The sequence below is a fragment of the Sesamum indicum genome, linkage group LG1 (genome assembly GCF_000512975.1).
Source record: "Sesamum indicum cultivar Zhongzhi No. 13 linkage group LG1, S_indicum_v1.0, whole genome shotgun sequence".
NCBI lineage: Eukaryota > Viridiplantae > Streptophyta > Magnoliopsida > Lamiales > Pedaliaceae > Sesamum > Sesamum indicum.
This window is the reverse complement of record NC_026145.1, coordinates 6,792,256-6,804,875: the sequence shown is the minus strand read 5'-3', so window position 1 is coordinate 6,804,875 and position 12,620 is coordinate 6,792,256. Positions and strand designations below refer to the sequence as shown.

Below are 12,620 nucleotides of genomic sequence, written 5' to 3'. Positions count from 1 at the left end.
AGTATTGGTCTCGTTTTATATAAGTTGAATTAAGATGCATCAAATACGTGACTATTTGTTTCACTTTATATCAGTTAAATTCAAGTGCAAGACATGTGGGTCTTTATCTCACTTTATCGGAATTTATTGTAATTTATTTCATTGTTCTTTACTATATTAATACATCGACTTGACTTACTGTTCAATTCATTTCACTCTTAAAAAAACACTATGTATACGTCACAATTATTCTGCAGATGCTAAGCTTTATGATTTTAGAGGTTATGAATTCGAATCTCGTTATATGTATAAAATGTTATTTTATTACATAGTAGGTGTCATTTTACTGTAATTGAAAGTGTCGTTTATATTTTATTTATCTCATAATGTTAATCAGGGTATGATTATTGTAATTATCTTTATTAGATATTAATATTTGATGAGAATGACAGTAATCGAATTATTTCAATTAATAATAATTCATCGTTTCAAATTAAAAAAAAAATTAAGTTATGCAAGGATCATTTTACTCCCTCATTCCCCATCTTCTTCCCAGCCGGCACCCCACCCCTCCCCCCGGCAAGCTTGATTTCTTCTTCTTGACTTCAACAACACAAGTTCGACGTTTTAGTGGTAAGTTATTTTTCTTATGCGATGGTAAATAAATAAAATTAATCTTAATCCTAAATTTCTAACTCAAAACAAAGATATATTTTCGTTCAAACAACACATCATAACTAAGTAAATAGTCGAGTGTTAATCTCAAATTTTTTTTATCATACGTGTAATTTAAATTTATCCCATCATCCTCTTATTCTTATACTCAAAAGTAAACGGAAGTGAGGGGACAGTTCAAACTTGCAGACATTTAGCAGTAAAAGTGCATCTTAAAACCACTGGCCATAGGAGCCACATTCACATTGGGAGTTGTGGAAGGTTGAAATTGTTTTCACCGCGGTAATTATTTTCATCACCTTGACAGAAAATTCCATAGCCTACTGCCTAACTTTTTCCTTGCTTCCAGATGGTTGTGGTAGGTGGAGTTTTACCCCATCTTTGCTTTTTTTTTTTTTTTCTGTTTCTTTTTTTAATTTTTTTTAATTTTAAGTGAAAAATATGGGTTTTTTTTATGAATTTTGTATAGATTAATTTTTGAGTAAAAATGAGAATACGTTTGAAATAGTTGATTTAATTATGTTTTATGTTGTTAACGGTGTCAAATTAAATATGTTTTTTGTATTTAATAAAATTGATAGTTATGTTTTTTACTGATTTAGAATTCCTAGTGATGTTATATCACAGGATTCTGACAATAATACAAAATTTTGATACTCAGGATATTAAATTTTAAATTTTTTTATTATCTTTAAATATAAGGTTCGTTTACGAATCAATTATAAAATTATGAATTGAAACACGAGAATCCAAACTGGGCCATCATAAAGAAACGTTGTCAAAAAACCTCAAAATCGCGTAGAATTGGAAAATCGTGGAATAAAAGACTAAACCTAGAATGATAGGCTTTTGTATTAAATCTCTTTTGGGGCTTTCACGATGGCCAATTAATTAAATAAAGTCGAAAAGTAAAATATTTTTCATAAAGAAAAAATAAAAAATGCATCTGTCCGTTTATTTTATATATGAGTTGTTCGAATGTTAGGATTAAAACAAAAAATTAATATATATTACTATTATATTTATTTGAATTGTTGGGATTGAATAATTTAATCCACCTGAATAAGTGGGTTGATTTATTTATAAATAATTATTTGTACTGGGCTTGGGGATAAAAATTGTACCCCATTAGTACTTTACAATGGTATAACAGACAGTTTGTTCAATAATAGTGGAAAGTAAATGGGATCTAAATCTCTCGTCTTGTCAAAATTATCTGCCAAGTTTGATGATGTTACTGTTAGGATTTAAGCCAAATTTTGCAATCCATGAATGAAGGCAACTTTAATTATTATATCATTTAAGCTGTAACTCTGGCAACCAAGAAAAAGAAACCAAGCAGTTGAATTTGTAATTGAAATTTTTTGGCAATTGCAACCTGGTAACATTATGTGGTTTTGCAATTAGATTTTCGGGCAAATGCAAATATTGGCAATTCTCTTTGGGATGTAATTGCATATATGTGAATATTTGGGGGGTGGGTTGGCTAAATCTATATTTTGCAAATGGTAAATTTTATCCCTTCAAGCCGTGTTTACTTGCAGATAACTAGAAGTATATCTGGCATAGTCGTCGATATACGCCCGTTTACATGTAAATTGGCCAGCCCGTGACTGACGACCAAAGCTCGGTGATATGCTGTACTAGTTGCTGGATTACAATCCGATCTCCAAGGGTGTGATTAAATTTTCTTTTTTCCCTAATTTACCCCTTCATTCTTCAAATTATATTCCCAAATCCTGCCTTTGGTTTGTCTCCTTCCTTCTCCAATCTAGATCCCTACTGCCCATTGATCTTCTTCCTAAAAATAAAGCGAAAATGAGAGAGTGCATTTTGATCCACATTGGACAGGCCGGTATTTAGGGAGTTCTACTGCCTTGAGCACGGCATTGAGCGGCGGCGCGAGAAGGAAATTATTTGGATCTAAGCCAATCCTTGATGAAAATGGACGAGGTTGGTCGCGTTAGAACCGCCAGGATGAGGTGAATCCAGTGATGGTAGTTTGCGACCGGAATTCGTCCGAATGGCGATGAATCGAGATGAAAATCGTTCAGAGTTCGTGGGCGGAGCCTACTCTTTCCGATAAAAAAAAATTGATGGTATGAAAATGTTCGTCTTGGTAAGAGGGTTGCAACGGTATATGATATGCCCAGAAATTCATTGGGACAACGCCGAAATCTTAGAGAGAAGATTCCGACGAAAAAGGGGCAATCCTGTCGACTTCGGCCGGCGCATGAGGGCGCGTGCAGCATCGGTTCACGGTTGAATTTGAATCGGTTCTTAATTCCCGAAGAGGAGAAGATTATACGGAAATACATGTTGTTGAAAGACAAAAAGCGACAACCCAAAAACCAAAAAATTTGATTGTTTGGTTGTCAGGAGCCGATTCTTGAAGTGCTGCTTCATTAGTGCAGTCTCAAGGCAAAGCCAGATTCAAAGGTACTGGCAATGGGGTTCTTGATTCAGCGAGTGAAAATTTTGGAATTTCGTGCACATTTTTTGGAAATTATGACTACCCATTTGTGAATTTTGTTTGATATAAGCTGGTTTTTTGATGCTATGATGTTGGGTGTTTAGGGATCAAGAGACATTATGGAGAAGCCTTCCACTAGCAATGTCAATGGTAGCTTTCAGTCTGAGGTAATAAAGGTTTTGATTTTAGGAGCTTTTTGAATTCCCGTTAGATGATTATAATGTTCAAACATAGAATGAGATAATGTAACACTAATGTCCTAGTAAGTTTTTGCTTTTTTGTGCAACTTTTGTCATCTTTTTAACTAGTAACATTGAGCATATATGCAAAGCCATTGCTTCATTTATGCTATGGTATTCTCTCACATTTATGCTAATGCATTTTTTATTGTCGGTTGTGGTGGTGCTAAATGTACATAAGTATTGGCTTGGTATCTGAAACTTTACTTTTGATACCAGAAGCACCTGCAGCAGCTGAGGAGAAACGGCTTACAACCTGGGGTTCTGAAGTACCTGATGATTTAGTATTAGATCAGGAAAAACTGGCTGAAGCACTTAGAACGTAAAATTCTTCTAGGCCCTTTATGTCCGGAAAAAAATTGGTCTTCATTGAGGACTGATGTGGTTATGTACATACAGCAATCTGATTATGAGTGAGCATTGACTTACTGGTTTTGCAAGCTTTTATCTCCGATCATGTTGTGTAAATGTTGTGGATGATGTAAAATATAAACATTAATTTTTTATTTCCTGTAGTAGGAGGATGAGAGGAGGAGAGAAGAGCGGGATGAGAGGAAACGCAAGTATAACGTCAAATGGAACGATGAGGTATGTTGATAGTTTCCCTATATTTCATACTCTTTTTTGAGCAACAACTTTTGCCTTGTTGACAAATTTGAGCATTCTTTGTTTCTCAGGTCACAGCTGAAGATATGGAAGCATACAGGATGAAGAGGGTCCATCATGATGATCCACTGAAGGACTTCTTACATTGAAGCTATGTATTAGATTTATAGATTTCATGCTAGGAAAAGTCTGAAATAGTTGTGGTCTTAGGGACAATCTGAGAGGAAGCATGTGAAGTTGTGTAAAAAGCACTACGATTTGCATGTGTTGTTGCTCTTCTTGAGCTCTGCAATGTATTGCTACCGTTGTTGCTATGTAATGATTGGGGAGATTTTTTATGCTATTGCGCTCGGTTGTATTGTAGACAGTTTAAGAAAAAATACTGATAAAAAACACTCTGAATATGGCTTCAATTCCCAGTTGCTTGTGTTTTTCTTCATTTCATTTCTTATCAACTTGTGCTTTAAGGAGTTAATGAAGTTTTTGATAAATTATTACACTTTCAAATGTATGTTAATAATTTCTATTTTGGGCCTCACTTTTGTTCTTTTACTCCACATCAAAATAATGGGTTGATTCTTTTGTTTTTCATTTCTTAGCACAAAAAATTAGTGGAAGTCAAGCATATGTGGAGGGAAACTCAACTTGAAGTGATAAAAAATTCTAGGGACAAAAAGGTAATACAACTAGTAAATGGTCGATTTAATCCTTGCAGTTAGACAGAGTTGTAAGGATATATTGCAATTCTTGTCCGGGAAGTAAATAGCCCAGTACTTATCCCAATTGGCACAATCCCAATAATAGTCCAAAATTAATCCCAAGAACGGATATGGGATGCAACCAGGTAAACACGATCTTAATGTAATCAATTTGTTTTTTTTTCTTTTTTTTGCTAGACTTGGACGGATTGCCCTAAGGGGATTTTTTGGTCTTAGCATACGACCGGTCTTAGTCTTAGGAATCCCATCTTTAACGAGCTAGAAGTGAAATAAGCGCTCTTAGCCTTTTTCTTGATAGTAGGATTTGTGAAGCTCTTCCCTTCTGCTCGACTTGTCTATTGAATCAGCTCTTTTCCAGGAGTAGACAAAAAAGAAAGTGTTAATCACTTTTGTAGAATGATTTTATCCCCAGCTGATGCATCAATAGCAGTCGTCCTTCATCCGCCTCAGTTTGTACCTTCGGAACAACCAGAACAGGAACAGTGGACCTAAGCAAAGGAAAAGATCGACCCTCACTCACTAGGGGATTTTTTGCAGTCCTTTTATTTTTTTTAGCTAAATTTACATATTTAAATTACATTCATTATAGTATCATTACAAAATTGCAGATTATACTTTGTCGAAATTAGATAAATTTAGCTAAATCCAGCTAGCAAAATACGTACAACCAACAAAACGAGTGCAATAATAATTTCCACAAGAAATTCATTATTCCTTTGCAATTTTCTCATCTTTTGCATTCAATCATCGCAACAAACTTGGAGCAATAGCAGTTGATTTCTCACACATCAATTGGTGTAGCCACATAAAAAACCACATCCGCCCCTTCCCCGCATCAAAGAACATCATAAAACCTCTTACCAGGATTATAGGATTTTCTTTTTTTATTCTATCCTAAGCACCTGTCTGTTTTTTTGTTTTTTTTTTTGCAAAATTAAGTGGGGGAACTTGCCATTTTATAGAGCGAAATGCATGAAATTGGAGCCGAAACTGGTTATAATTTCCTCCAAGAAGCCTAGTAGTTTTCAAACATTAAAAAACCACCTTTGACCTTTCAAAAGTAATTTTTCATTCCCAATTTAATGGTTTAAACGGAGTTGGGACCAAAGATACAATATTTTTTTCTAACTATGAGACCAAAAACGCTAAACTCGTAACATGTGAGACCATAAGTGTAATAGTACCTAACGAGTGGGACCAAAATTGTAATTTTTTCTATTTTAGTAAGGAGAAAAAAATTGAAATTAATTTTTTAATGTGTTCGAATAAAAATAAGATCATAAAATTTACAAGTTATTTATTTATGAAAGACTATTTAATTTTAATATCTAAATTGAAGGAGTTTATATGGTTTTGAAATTGAGTTTACACCTTTTACTTTCTTCGAATGAATTTATGAAATTTCAACGTATTATTTTGAGAACTTATAAGTTGATATCCTCAATTTTTTGTTGAATGTTGATACGAAATATTTTTAAAAAGTGATAAATTTACCAAAATACCCCTTGAGTTAGACATATGGCCAACTTCGATGGTGCATATATAGATATGATAATCCATATTATATATTAAGAGAGAGTACTTCTTTGCTGTCTCCCTTATTTTTGTTAATTTTTTTTTCCCTTTTTTTCTCCCCAACTAGCTTTTAAAGTTTCCCCACTATTCAAATGTGGTAAAAAACTATTTTTGAATAGTTATTTATGTGAGTTAATGTGTTTTCTCTTTCTCCTACTCTAAATATTCTCTATAAAAATAACTTTTTTTTTATCATAGTCATTTTCATATTATTATTTTTTCTACAATAAATTTTTTATTAAATAATATTTAATTATTATAATTTTATTGTGCACATATATCGAATGTGCCACATTCAACTAGAATAGAATTATGCATTATGAACAATGTTGAGAAGTCCCACGAGAATTAAGCTTGTCTTCTCAATTTCAGTGGTCATAGTTTTTCAGTATACTTATAGACGCATTTTAGTTTTTTTTTGGGTGAGTCCTATATGGAATTAAAATCTCTATGAGTTTAGCTTCAAATGGTCCAAGTTTCAAGTCCACTGAAAATTTCAGCAGAAAGTTATGACTGTTTTACCAAAAACTTCCAGAATTCTATGCTTATTAGCTGGTTTTTAGGCCTATAAAAGGACTTCTAATCTGATATTATTCAAGTGAATGAGAGGCATAATTTAGAATACAAGATTTCTAAGGTATACTCCTATTCTCTTCCTTCAAAACTATAGTTATACAATTCAACTTACCATAGCTTCCAACAAATGTGGTAACAGAGCCTTGTTAAAATGACCACAAAAGCTCCAGATATCTCCTTTTAGTATCCAACTCTGACCAAAATCAGTTATGATTAATGGTCAATTAGAATGAAAGTTATTCTAGTGCTCATGGCTTATGAGTATATTGTTGAGACCGGGTATGATGGACCCTCCGATGAGAGTACTCTTCCTGTAGCAGAACTAGCCGCGTTCCAGAAAAAGAGGAGTGGAGATCAAAGTGCTCTCAGCATCATCCATCGAGGATTAAATGATGAGATGTTTGAGAAAATTGTCGATGAGACATTGTAAAGAATTCTGCGATAGGAGTTAATAAAGGGAAAAAGGTACAACTCAAAATATTAAGGACTGAGTTTGAGTCACTATTGATGAAGGAGAATGAATCATGTCGTGGTAGAGCTTGAGGTCGTTGGCGTCCTAGGAACTGAAACACGTACGTTAGGTAGTGGGGTTCGTCCTCGACTAAGACCCTCCAACGCTCAAGTTAGTTCAGATCGAGATAGAAATATGCGATCTAAGGGCCTACGATCGAAAGTAATATATGCAAGTTGCCTTAAAATGACTCATATTCGAAGTACTTATAGAGCCCAAATGTACAGTATGGACTGGGCTATGTGTCTCCATCTGAGCGGCTCTTCATCTTTAATCTCACGGTGAAGCTTCGAGCCCTCTAACCGGGTACCATTTCCGTATTCTAGCACAGGTTGGGGCTCCAAGGACCCGACTCGTGAAATGATGCGCAGATCCTTATATCCTTTGACTGTTTTGCCCTTAAATGAGGGGCTTTTTTGTTTTTTTACATAAATAGGGGTAATACTCAATCATCACTCTCCTACTTCTTCTAAATGTAATTAATTACCTTAGAAGAAGATGAACAGTCGCGTTCCCGGGTCAGTACCATCGCGTCCACTGATTCATGCCACGTGTCTTCATCCTCTGATTCTTCATTAGGCACGCTACTCAACATATTTCCCTATAAAAAAGCGCTTTTTCAAAACTCACCATCCACATTGCTCCTGTTAACCATCAGTCTCTACTTCCAGCACTTTGATCTCGACCAGCCTACTCAAGGTACTTACGTCTTCCCTTAACTCCAATTCTAGTTCTAGTTCTAACTCGTGGTCCTCTGCGACCTCACCTTAGTTTGGTCATGCTGCTCCTATTCCTGTTCCTGTTCAAACTTCCCCCTCTAGGTCGAAATGTCCTTTAGAAATTTCTTCACATGATGATATCCCTACACACTTCAAGTACCAAAATATGTTGAAAAAAAACCCCTTGGGCAGCTGTTGTCAGCACTGTTAAACTTCCCATTCATCACATCAATGAGGTCATCATTCCTAGGTCCTTCGGTCGCATGCATCGTCTTCCTTCATGCTTCTGTTCTTTTTTCCTTTTGCACTTTGAAGCTAGTTTACGTTTCCCTCTAGCAACACTAGTAGCAGATATTCTTCGTCGCTTGAGATTGTGTCCTATGCAATTCTCCTCCAATTCCATTAGTCATATCTTTCTTTTTATGATAATAATGAGGGTTCATCGTTTCGAACCTAATGTTGACAACTTTTGGTCTTTGTATTCTTTCGCTACCTTGAAGAGGTGCGGTGATAGTGGTTTCTTCTATCTGTCTACTCGAAAGGACTGTAGATATTTGGATACTTTGAAATCCAATATCGGTCCTTAGAGAGAGAGGTTCATTTTTGTTCTACCTCCTTCTGGTCAAGTATGGCCTTTGCATTGTGATTGGCTAAAAAATAAACCAACACTTATACTGAAGGAGGAGAGCTGGAAGGCGACCAAATTAACAGCCTTACCACTTATCGGTATAACCCAAAAAAACTTCTAGTGGAAGAAGTTTTGTGGCTCGCTCATCTCACTCTAACATCCTTCAAGTTAGAGGTTCCTCAGGTGATTTTTATTTCAACTGCATACTATTCTTCATCTTTTATCCTTTATTGTTCCTCACTATTTCTAACTTTTTTGGTAGCAGACATAGCCATGAAATTGCAGATCTCGCGCTACGGCTTCACACCTTGCGCAGCAATTCTACTGTTTATACTGCTCCGATCGGATCTGGAGGTGATACATCTGTTACCCCAAGTCTCGATCCTCCAGCTCCCCCTACTCTTGTGTCTGTCAACATAGGCGAGGATACCTTTGCCCTCATTCAAGTGCCTGATCCCCCTATCCTTAGCGTCTCGGGCAATGCTGGCGCAAGTGATTCTTCACACGAGGATTCTCTACAAGCTAACAAGGCAAAAGCTGAAGCAGGACCCAGTATCTCCAAGAAGGATAAAAGAAACCACAAGAGTCAGAGCAAAGGATCACGATCGACCAAATGTAGTAGAGGGAATAAGCCCGGATTTGAAAGTCGCATAGCTAGAGAAGTAGTTGCACAAGCTGAGGAGAAGAACAATCTGAAGCTCCCCAAAGAATTGACAATTTGGTGGAAAGAAGCCTGCGACGAGCTTAAGGTTGATTATCAACAGTTTGTCGGGTTGGAGGCGAAAAGCTAGTTCCTGATTGGAAGATTTTGATTCGCAGTTTAATATTGCAGAAGGGTGCAGGACAAGATTCTTAGGTTGTATAACAGTTGTTGTCTGCCTCGCGATCAAGCGACCCTTCTGAAGACACCACACACTCGCCTGGAAGAACATCACGCTCACATCCTTATGTAGGTAATTTTGATTTTCTAGTGTTCCTGATCATTCTATGCATTCCAACTTCCTTTCCTTTTGTAGGCGATAGCTTTTAAACGCAATCTTTCTCTAAATGCATTGGGCGCCGTCATGGTTAGATTATAGCTGATAGAAAAGTTCGAGATCTTCGAAAGAGGCTGACTAATGGTACTGCTCATGAGAAACAGCTTGAGAATCAGTAGAGTTTGTTGGAAGCAAAGTCCAAGCTTGAGACCCAGCTCGTTGCTTCTACTGTTGAGTCGCGAAAGAGGAGGATGCTTTCAGTGAAGGTAGAAGTGAAGGGCTCTCTGCTGGAGAGCCAGGCAGGTTTGAAGGGATCACCGAGGGTCGGGAGGAGTACTTGCATTCAGAAGAATTTAAGATCGCTCTCTCCTGATCACGCCTCCAAGGAGCTCGTGAATTTCACGGCACCAGTATTCCAGGTCGTTATTGAGATAAAAGCAGCCAATTTTGTCAACGATGGTTTTGAAAAGTGTTGGCCAAATTGCTAAATTGCAAGGTTTTATAGATGGCTTTGATCAAGGTCTCCTAGACCTTTCGCTCGATGGCAACCTTGAACCTGACCCTGAGGAAGAATCCCCTCATAAGCAAGAAGATGAGTTTCGCAACCTTAATAGATGTGGTTGAAAATTTGAGCAAAACATAGGAATCTAACTTGACATGTCCTTTTGTAAGATCTAGCCGCTATCTGTTATTATTTGTAAAAGTGACATAGGCGGAATAGATGGTTTCTTGATCTTAACTCTAATTCTGATGTAATAATTTTGTTGGGACCCGTCTCTTCCCTAATGAAGAATTTGAGTAGAAATGATTTTTGCCTACATTTAATTGATTTTATGATCTTTTTCAGATCCCCACAATCTTTCAGATTAGATTGGATCTAGATCGTAAGCGACCTTTTTCACATTCTTTACTTTGTGAGAGTACCACTTTCCTGATTGCGCGATCTTTCTCATATCATTATTTCGTGATAAAAGGAATTAACGATCCCATAAAAATAATTAAGTTGATGCATACGATACTAGATGAACAAGAAGAAAATAAGTTGAATCATCCATTTTTCAGGCTTTAACTTAATCATGCTCGAGAAATTTGATTGCTTTTTAAAGGCTCGAAACTGGTGATCTTTTTCATACCACTTTACATCCAATCGCCTTTTTCAGGCTCAAAAAATGATTTGATCTTTTTCAGATTACTTTTCATCTAATCACCTTTTTCAAGCTCAAAAAAGGGTGGATCTTTTTCAAATCACTTTACATCCGATTGCCTTTTCCAGGCTAAAAAAATATCAATCTTTTTCAGATTTATTTACATTTGATAGCTTTTTCAAGGTCAAAACATTCAGTTGATCTCCACCATCGTCTTGCCTAGGCATAAAATTTCTTCAAGTTATGAATGTTCCAAGGTCGAGGTAGGTCTTGCCCTTGCATATCTTGGAGTTTGTAAGTCTCTTTCTTCTTGATTTCAACTACCTTGAATGGTCCTTTCCATTCGAGATCTAATTTACCAACATGCCTGGACACTTCCATTTTTTGGAGCACTAAATGCCGACCTGGAATTGCCTTGGTTTCACCTTTTGATTATAACTCTTCATCATCATTCCTTTGTGGTGCAATATCCTCGCATAAGATGCATCTCTCTTTTCTTCGATCATACTGAGATCGACAATCCCCTCCTCTCCATTGGTCGCTAGGTCATAATCCATTACTTGTTGGGATTCTTCTCCAGTTTCTACATGAATAATTGCTTCAGTACCATAAACTAAACAAAAAGGAGTTTCACCTGTCGTTGTTCATGGGGTCATCGGATATGCCAATAACAATCCAAGTAATTGTTCGACACACGACCCTTTTCATTCCTGCCTTCTCTTCAAATGCTGCAAGATGGTTCTATTCGTGACTTTTGTTTGGCTATTTGCCTATGGGTTTCCCAACAGCAATGAAGTTATGTTGTATCTTTAGCTTTTTGCACCAAGCCACAATCTGCTTTCCTTGGAATTAGGTTCCATTATCTGATATCAATACCCTAGGGATCCCAACCTTCAGATAATATTATTCTAAATAAAATTAATCACCTCTTTCTCAAATATCTTTGCTACCGCTTTGACCTCGACCCACTTTGATAAATACTCGACCGCTACAATTATGATCTTCTTTTGGGCAGGTGCTGGAGGAAAAGGTACTACAATGTTGATACCTCACTGATCGAATGGACATGTGACCTCAATAGGCTCCATTGGGGTCACTGGTAGGTGCATCAAGGATGCATATCTCTGGAAACTTTCGCATTTTTTCACGAACTCTTGCGTCATTTGCCATAGTTGGCAAGAAATATCCTTGCCTCATAATCTTTTGTGCCAGACCTTCCTCCAAAGTGATTTCCACATCTTTCTTCATAATTTTGCTCATCACGTACCTGGCCCTTTCATCATCCAAATAGTTTAACAATGGATCATCTATTGTTCTTTTATACAACTGATCTACGATCAAAGTGAAACAAGTAACCTTAAACTTCATCTATTTAGCTTACACGAGATCTTCTAGTACGGTCCCCTCTTTCAGGTATCTCACCATCTCATCTTTCCACGACCTGGACTCCTCTACTGTCTATACCTCTAAAGTTTCCTTGATCGCTGTCGTTTCCTCGACCATCACTGTAACCTTTCGATCTTTTATACCCGATATAATAGCTCCGAACTTAGATAATGCATCTACTCTATCGTTTTCACATCTTGTGATCTGTTGGATTGCACATCTATTGAACTTTTCTATCATGGATTCGGCTTTCTGATGATATAAAACCATGGACTGCTTTCTAGTTTCATATGCTCCTTCAATTTACATCACCACGAATTGGGAATCAGTGTAAACTTCTAAATTTCTTGCTCCTGCCTCATAAGCCAATTATATCCCCAATATTAAAGCTTTATACTCAACTTCGTGAAGT

At 36.6% G+C, this 12,620-nt stretch overlaps 1 long non-coding RNA gene across 1 annotated transcript; it reads left to right on the top strand.

Annotated features, from left to right (window-relative positions):
• LOC105157551 lies at positions 2,349 to 4,362 on the top strand. The gene is made up of 5 exons (XR_847450.2): positions 2,349 to 3,093; positions 3,232 to 3,294; positions 3,586 to 3,779; positions 3,883 to 3,954; positions 4,044 to 4,362. It is a non-coding gene; the product is annotated as an uncharacterized LOC105157551 (long non-coding RNA).